The following is a 7500-nucleotide window of genomic DNA, read 5'->3' as shown; positions in this document are numbered from 1 at the left end:
CAGTTAGGTCCCACAGAGTGGGCCTTCTCTGGGTCCCGTCAACTAAACAATGTCGGTTGGCGGGGCCCAGGGGCGGAGCCTTCTCTGTGGTGGCCCCGGCCCTCTGGAACCAACTCTCCCCAGAGATTAGAATAGCCCCCACCCTCCTTGCCTTTCGTAAGCTCCTCAAAACCCACCTCTGCCGTCAGGCATGGGGGAACTAAGATAATCTTTCCCCCTAGGCTTCTACAATTTATGCATGGTATGTTTGTATGTATGATTGGTTTTATAACAAGGGTTTTTAGCTGTTGTAGTATTGGATTTTTACATTCTGTTTTTGTCACTGTTGTTAGCTGCCCCGAGTCCACGGAGAGGGGCGGCATACAAATCCAATAAATAAATAAAGAAATAAACAACAATAACAACAACAACGGAGTTGGAAGGGACCTTTGAGGTCTTCTAGTACAACCCTTGCTTAGGCAGGAAACCCTACACTACTTCATACAAATATCTTCTTAAAAACTTCCAGTATTGGAGCATTCACAACTTCTGGAGGCAGGCTGTTCCACAGATTAAAAGTCAAGATACTTGACTTTACTCAGGTCAATTTTCACTGCAGATTTTAAAGAAGAGACTGGACAGCTATTTGTCTAGAATGGGAGATGGTCTCCTGCTTCAGCAGGGGGTTGGATTAGAAGACCTCCAAGGTCCCTTTCAACTCTTTTATTCTGCCCATTTCTGCCCATAAACTTTTTTGGACCAAACCTGCAGAAGTCAAGCCTGACTTGAAGGAGCCCTAACTTAGATAAATCTTAAATGACCGGTAATAAACCAGCTTCAAACTGAACCTTGGTTCATTTCAATAAATCCTTGTTAAGAGATGCCACCGTTTATCACAGTCCAGACAACACAACCAGCTGCGGTTTGTGAGTGTGAGTGCATCTAAAACAGAGAAAGAGGAACAATCTTCTCAACTTTGGGAAGCAGTCAAAGAACAGAGGAACAATCTAAGCTGATGACTGATGAGGGCTGATAACCATGACTGATCATGGCTTATTCCTGCAGCAATATGCCAGGGTTTAGATGAACCAAAAGAAGAAAAAGAGGAAGAAATAAGATTGAGGAGGGATAAATTGTCCTCTGCTATGCTTACGTTCCCCTCTAGAAGTTTGGAGGCCTATAAAAAGTTGTGACTTCTTGGAGAACGTCAACATGGGAAAGACATGAAGAATGAGGGAGGGAGAGGACATTGATTTGTGGTCATTGCTGAGTTGGTTACTCTCTACAGTACTTTGGTACGACCACACTTGGAATATTGTGTTCAGTTCTGGGGCCCCCAATTTAAAAAGGACATTGATAGACTAGAGCAAGTTCAAAGGAGAGTTACAAGGATGGTGAGTGGTCTGGAAACCATGACCTATGAGGAACGGTTAAAGGATCTAGGGATGTTTAGTCTGCAAAGGAGAAGACTGAGAGGAAACTTGATAGCTGTGTACACCCTAGAGCAGTGTTTTTCAACCAGTGTGCCGCGAGGCATGGTCAGGTGTGCCGCGGAGAAGGAAGCTCAGGTTCTGGTCTCACAACTTTTTGCTGAGAGAGAGAGTGAGAGTGAGAGAGAGAGAGAGAGAAAGAAAGAGAGAAAGAGAGAGAAAGAAAGAGAGAGAGAAAGAAAGAGAGTGTGAGAGAGAAATCAAGAGAAAGAAAAGAGAGAAAAAGAAAGAAAGCAAGAGTGAGAGAGAAAGAAAGCAAGAGAGAGAGAGAGAGAAAAGGAGAGGAAGGGAGAGAGAAATGAGCAAAAAGGGGAGGAAAAAAGAGAAATGAGAAAATGATTGAGGCAGAGAATGAGAGGAAAGAGAGAGAAACAAAAGAGAGAGAGAAGTGACTCTTGATTTAAAGCATATGATAAAAAGCACCCAAAGAATAAGAGAAAAAACCCAGCCCTCACCTGTTTTTGGAAATGGTTCAAGAGTGTGTATATACACACACACACACACAAGGGTGGGGAGGAGACAGGGATGGAAAAAGAGAGGAGAGTGTCTTAGGGTGTCATTTTGTGTCATTTTGGTTGTTGGTGTGCCCCGGATTTTGTAAATATAAAAAATGTGCAACGGCTCAAAAAAGGTTGAAAATCACTGCCCTAGAGGACAGGCTCAAAATACTGAAAGATCTAGACGGATTAACACTATGGGCCCACAATAACAACATGATGTTCAACGTCGACAAGAGCAAAGTCCTTCACCTTGGTAAAAAAAAACCTAGACACACATACAGCCTGGGAGAAACCCCACTTAGCAGTAGTGACTGCGAAAGAGATGTTGGAGTCTTGGTGGATAATCAACTAAACATGAGCCAGCAATGTGCAGCAGTGGCCAAAAAAGCCAACACTATCCTAAGCTGCATCAACAGAGGGATACACTCCAAGACCAGGGAAGTATTAATACCACTCTACTACGCCCTGGTCAGACCACATCTGGAGTACTGCATCCAGTTCTGGTCACCACACTTCAAAAGAGACATTGAAACTCTGGAGAAGGTGCAGAAAAGAGCAAAATGATTAGGGGACTTGAAACCAAGACTTATGAAGGGGACATGATCGCTGTATATAGGTATATGAGGGGTTGCCACAGAGAGGAGAGGGCCACTCTATTCTCCAGAGCACCAGAGGGCCGGTCGAGGAACAATGGCTGGAAGCTGACCAAGGAGAGATTCAACCTAGAAGTAAGGAAGAACTTCCTGATGGTCAGAGCGATCAACCAGTAGAACAACCTGCCTGCGGAGGTTGTGAACTCCCCAACTCTGGACACTTTCAAGAGGAGATTGGACTGCCACTTGGCTGGGATGCTATAGGATTCCTGCTCAGGCAGGGGGTTGGACTTGATGACCTGCATGGTCCCTTTCAACTCTAACAATAAATAAATAAATAAATAAATATCTGAAGGGCTGTCACAGAGCAGAGGGATCAGCATTGTTCTCATTAGCACATGGAAGGACTAGAAACAATGGAATGAAAGTGCAAGGGAGTAGATTTACAGTAGATTAGATATCAGACAAAACTTTTTAACAGTAAGAGTGATAAACCAGTGGAGCAGTTTGCCACAGGAGGTGGTGGGCTTGCCTTCACTGGAGGTCTTCAAACAGAGACTGGACAGTCATCTTTCTGGGATGGTTTAATGTATCCTGCATTGAGCAGGGGGTTGGACCCGATGACCCTAGAGGTCCCTTCCAACTCTTCTATGATTCTATGATAATATCTCAGGGGTTGCCACAAAGAAGAGGGGGTCAACCTATTCTCCAAAGCACCTGAGGGTAGAACAAGAAGCAGTGGGTGGCAACTAAACAAGGAGGGAAGCAACATGTCCACTATGACATGTGGACTTCAACTCCCAGAATCCCTAGGCTAGCATGATTGACTCAGGAATTCTGGAATTGAAGTCCATAAGTCCCAGAAGAGCCAAATTTGCCTACCCCTGGAGTAGGGCATGATGGCGAACCTATATCCATATCCGAGTCACGCGAGATATTGCCTCATGTCAGCTCCAACGTGCACCTGTGCCATGGCCAGCTCATTTTCAGCCTTCTTTTGGGCTGTTTTCGTTCTCCCTGAGCCTCCCAAAAGCCTCCACAGCCTGGGGATGGTGAAAAATGGCCGAACAGGTTTGGAAATGAACTTCCGGTTGGCCTATTGTTTGTTTTTCACCACCAGGAAGCTTTCCTGAAGCCTGGGGAGAGCAAAAAACAAGCGAAGGGGCCTAGCGAAGTCTCGCAGCTTCAGTGAGGCCTCTGTGCATCATGTGAAAGGAGTTGTACCCATGTTTGGGGCAGTTACTACCACACTGTGGGCGTGGCTTATGCAGGATGCCCTGCATTTTCTTTCAGCATCTTTCAATGCAAATTGGGTGCTCTGGGGCAGAGGTCCATTTTCCCTACCTCACTGCGTTCCCTCCCCATCCGGGCAGCAGCACAACCCTGGTGTTGGGCAGCACACGGGGGTTGTACGCATACACAGGGAGAAGGCATTGCATTATGGATGTGGGCATGTGTGTAGATGCTATCCCATGCATGCCCATCCTTTGGGCACCTGAGCAGGAGCGGGTTACCATCACAGCCCTACCGGAAGGTGTCGGGAACTTCCCCTGCACATGCGCCTGACACATGCCCATGCCCGGTGCGCGATTCAGCTTCTGCACATGCACAGAAGCCAAATCTCATGTGAAGATACGTGTGTGTGCAATTTCCGGGGGGCGGTTATTCTGCGCATGCACGGAAGCAAACCCCCCCCCCCAGAAATTGGAAACAAGAGTTGCCAGTCGCTCGTGACTAGCAAAACATAGAAACATAGAAGTCTGACGGCAGAAAAAGACCTCATGGTCCATCTAGTCTGCCCTTATACTATTTCCTGTATTTTTATCTTAGGATGGATCTATGTTTATCTCAGGCATGTTTAAATTCAGTTACTGTGGATTTACCAACCACGTCTGCTGGAAGTTTGTTCCAAGGATCTACTACTCTTTCAGTCAAATAATATTTTCTCATGTTGCTTTTGATCTTTCCCCCAACTAACCTCACATTGTGTCCCCTTGTTCTTGGGTTCACTTTCCTATTAAAAACACTTCCCTCCTGAACCTTATTTAACCCTTTAACATATTTAAATGTTTCGATCATGTCCCCCCTTTTCCTTCTGTCCTCCAGACTATACAGATTGAGTTCATGAAGTCTTTCCTGATACGTTTTATACTTAAGACCTTCCACCATTCTTGTAGCCCCTCTTTGGACCCGTTCAATTTTGTCAATATCTTTTTGTAGGTGAGGTCTCCAGAACTGAACACAGTATTCCAAATGTGGTCTCACCAGCGCTCTATATAAGGGGATCACAGTCTCCCTCTTCCTGCTTGTTATACCTCTAGCTATGCAGCCAAGCATTCCTACTTGCTTTTCCTACTGCCCGACCACACTGCTCACCCATTTTGAGACTGTCAGAAATCATACCCCTCAATCCTTCTCTTCTGAAGCTTTTGCTAACCCAGAACTGCCAATAACACAGAACTGCCAATGCAATACTCAGATTGAGGATTCCTTTTAAACAAGTTAAGAGCTGCTAGTCCTCACTGTGCCACTCGCCCTAGCTCCCCCCGCCGCACCGCTCACCCTCACTTCCCACCACCACACCCCTCGCCCCTGCTTACCTGGATCACCTCCTGCAGGGGGCCATGGCATAGGGAGCAAGCCGGGTGGCCCCAATTCTGGCCGTGCGGCCTGATCTGTGCTCTCCCATGCCGCAGGCATCTCTCCTGCAGCCCAGGAGATCATAGAGCAGGCCACGCGGCCCCAGTTGCTGCTCTAGGCGCGGCAGTGAGATTCGGCCATTGCGTGCTCCATTTCCGTCAATGGAATGGCATTCCCCCCATTTCGCCTAGTAGCCCACCCCTGCACCTGAGCCAAAAAAGGTTCACCATCGCTGATGCAGGGTCTCCTGCTTGGTCAGGGATTCGGGGGTTGGACTAGATGACCTGCAAGGCCCCTCCCAACTCTGTTAACCTGTAAATCTCCAAGAAATGGGGCCAGGGAGCAACTTGGTGGTTTGGGTGTTGTGCCAGTTCCCACTCGGGGCAGGCAAGAACCCGTCCTGCCTGCCACAGTTTCAGATTTTCCCCTGCCCCAATTCCAGAGGCTCCAGCCCCCCCCCCCCCCCCCCGAAGCTTAGACAACCTTGTACTTTGAAAGCCACTTCAGTGCAGATGTTTCCATGGCAACTAGTGGACCAAATACATTAGTGTTTCTAATAATAAAACCTATCTCGGAAAAACCTGCCTTTTACCAGGAAACCTCTTCTGGCCCATCCCCACAATCGCCTTTTTACCCTTCCTGGTCAGGGAGGAGGAAAGAAAGAGTGGAGAACCTCAAGAGAAGTTCAAGGAGCTCAAGCCAGAAGGATGGAAGGCTGGTGGGATGGAAAGGGGTGGATGGGGTGGACAGAGGCGAATTTTAACTTGACCTACAACACCATCTGAGTTCACTAAATCTGAAATGAAGCTAACCTTGAGAAAAAAAACCAAACACACACAACAGCAAATAATAATAATAAAGTAAAACATTCCATATCTATATTCCTTCCATCCAAACTTCTGATCTTGAGCGGAGCCAATTTTAACCGTTCTGTTTCTTCTGCACCAACATCCCTGGAACAGACAGATCTGGGCCAAAGCCACATCCACACCCCTTCATCCAAAAACATCTGCAGAACATTTTTTTGTAGCTAAACTGGACAGCTAGACAGTTCTACAGAGGAATCACTGAGTCTGTCATCTGCACCTCCATAACTGTCTCATTCGATTCTGCAACCCAACAAGACCGACACAAACTTCAGAGGAGAATCAGAACTGCAAAACAAAACAATTGGTGCCAACCTGCCTTCCACTGAGGACCTGTATACTGCACGAGTCAAAAAGAGGGCCGTGAAAATATTGACTGACCCCTCGCATCCTGGACATAAACTGTTTCAACTCCGGCCCTCAAAAGATCGCTACAGAGCACTGCACACTAAGACAACTACACAAAAATAGTCTTTTTTCCTGAATGTCATCACTCTGCTAAACAAATAATTCCCTCAACACTGTGAAACTATTTACTAAGTCTGCACTACTATTACTACTATTTTTTTTCTCATCATCCCTATCACACATTTCCTCCCACTTATGACTGTATGGCTGTAACTTGCTGCTTGTATTCTTCAGGTTTTTATTAATATTAATTGTTTGCTTATTTGACTCCTATGACAATCATTAAGTGCTGTACCTCTTGATTCTTGACAAATGTATCTTTTATTTTATGTACACCGAGAGCCTAGCCACCAAAGACAAATTATTTGTGGGTCCAATCACACTTGGCCAATAAAGAATTCTACTCTAATAAAGAATTCTATTCGAATAAAGAATTATATTCTAACAAAGAATTCTATTCGAATAAAGAATTCTATTCGAATAAAGAATTATATTCTAACAAAGAATTCTATTCGAATAAAGAATTATATTCGAATAAAGAATTATATTCTAACAAAGAATTCTATTCGAATAAAGAATTCTATTCGAATAAAGAATTCTATTCAAATAAAGAATTCTATTCGAATAAAGAATTCTATTCAAATAAAGAATTCTATTCGAATAAAGAATTCTATTCGAATAAAGAATTCTATTCGAATAAAGAATTCTATCCTAGACCCAAACTTGCCCTCTTTCTCTGACCACCACACCCCCAGCCCTAGGTGGGTGGAGGGTGGGGAGAAGGATGAAGAAGGCATGAAGAACTTAGAGACCCAAGCTGACCACCAAAAAAAAAAGTCTCTGAGAGAGTTGGAGCCAAATTTGGAAGTTGAAGCTGGACACCGGCCAGCCGGTGGAGAAAAGACTTCAGCTACCAACGCTCCTTTGAAAGGACCAAGGACCCATCCTTCATTTGCTGCAAATCTCAGAAAGAGGCCTGAATACCCACAGAACCCCTCCGAGCATCACGGCACCGGCTGACCCA

The 7500-nt window shown here is 45.5% G+C and overlaps 1 protein-coding gene across 1 annotated transcript in view; it reads right to left on the bottom strand.

The window, feature by feature from the left end:
- ADGRB1 (adhesion G protein-coupled receptor B1) overlaps positions 1–7500 on the bottom strand; it is a 285191-nt gene that overhangs the window by 101574 nt on the left and 176117 nt on the right. The gene's annotated exons all lie outside the window — the stretch shown is intronic.

Source organism: Erythrolamprus reginae, chromosome 3 (assembly GCF_031021105.1).
Source record: "Erythrolamprus reginae isolate rEryReg1 chromosome 3, rEryReg1.hap1, whole genome shotgun sequence".
NCBI classification, from domain to species: Eukaryota; Metazoa; Chordata; class Lepidosauria; order Squamata; family Dipsadidae; genus Erythrolamprus; species Erythrolamprus reginae.
Note: the sequence above shows the minus strand (reverse complement) of the source record. Positions and strands in the feature narration are given on the sequence as shown.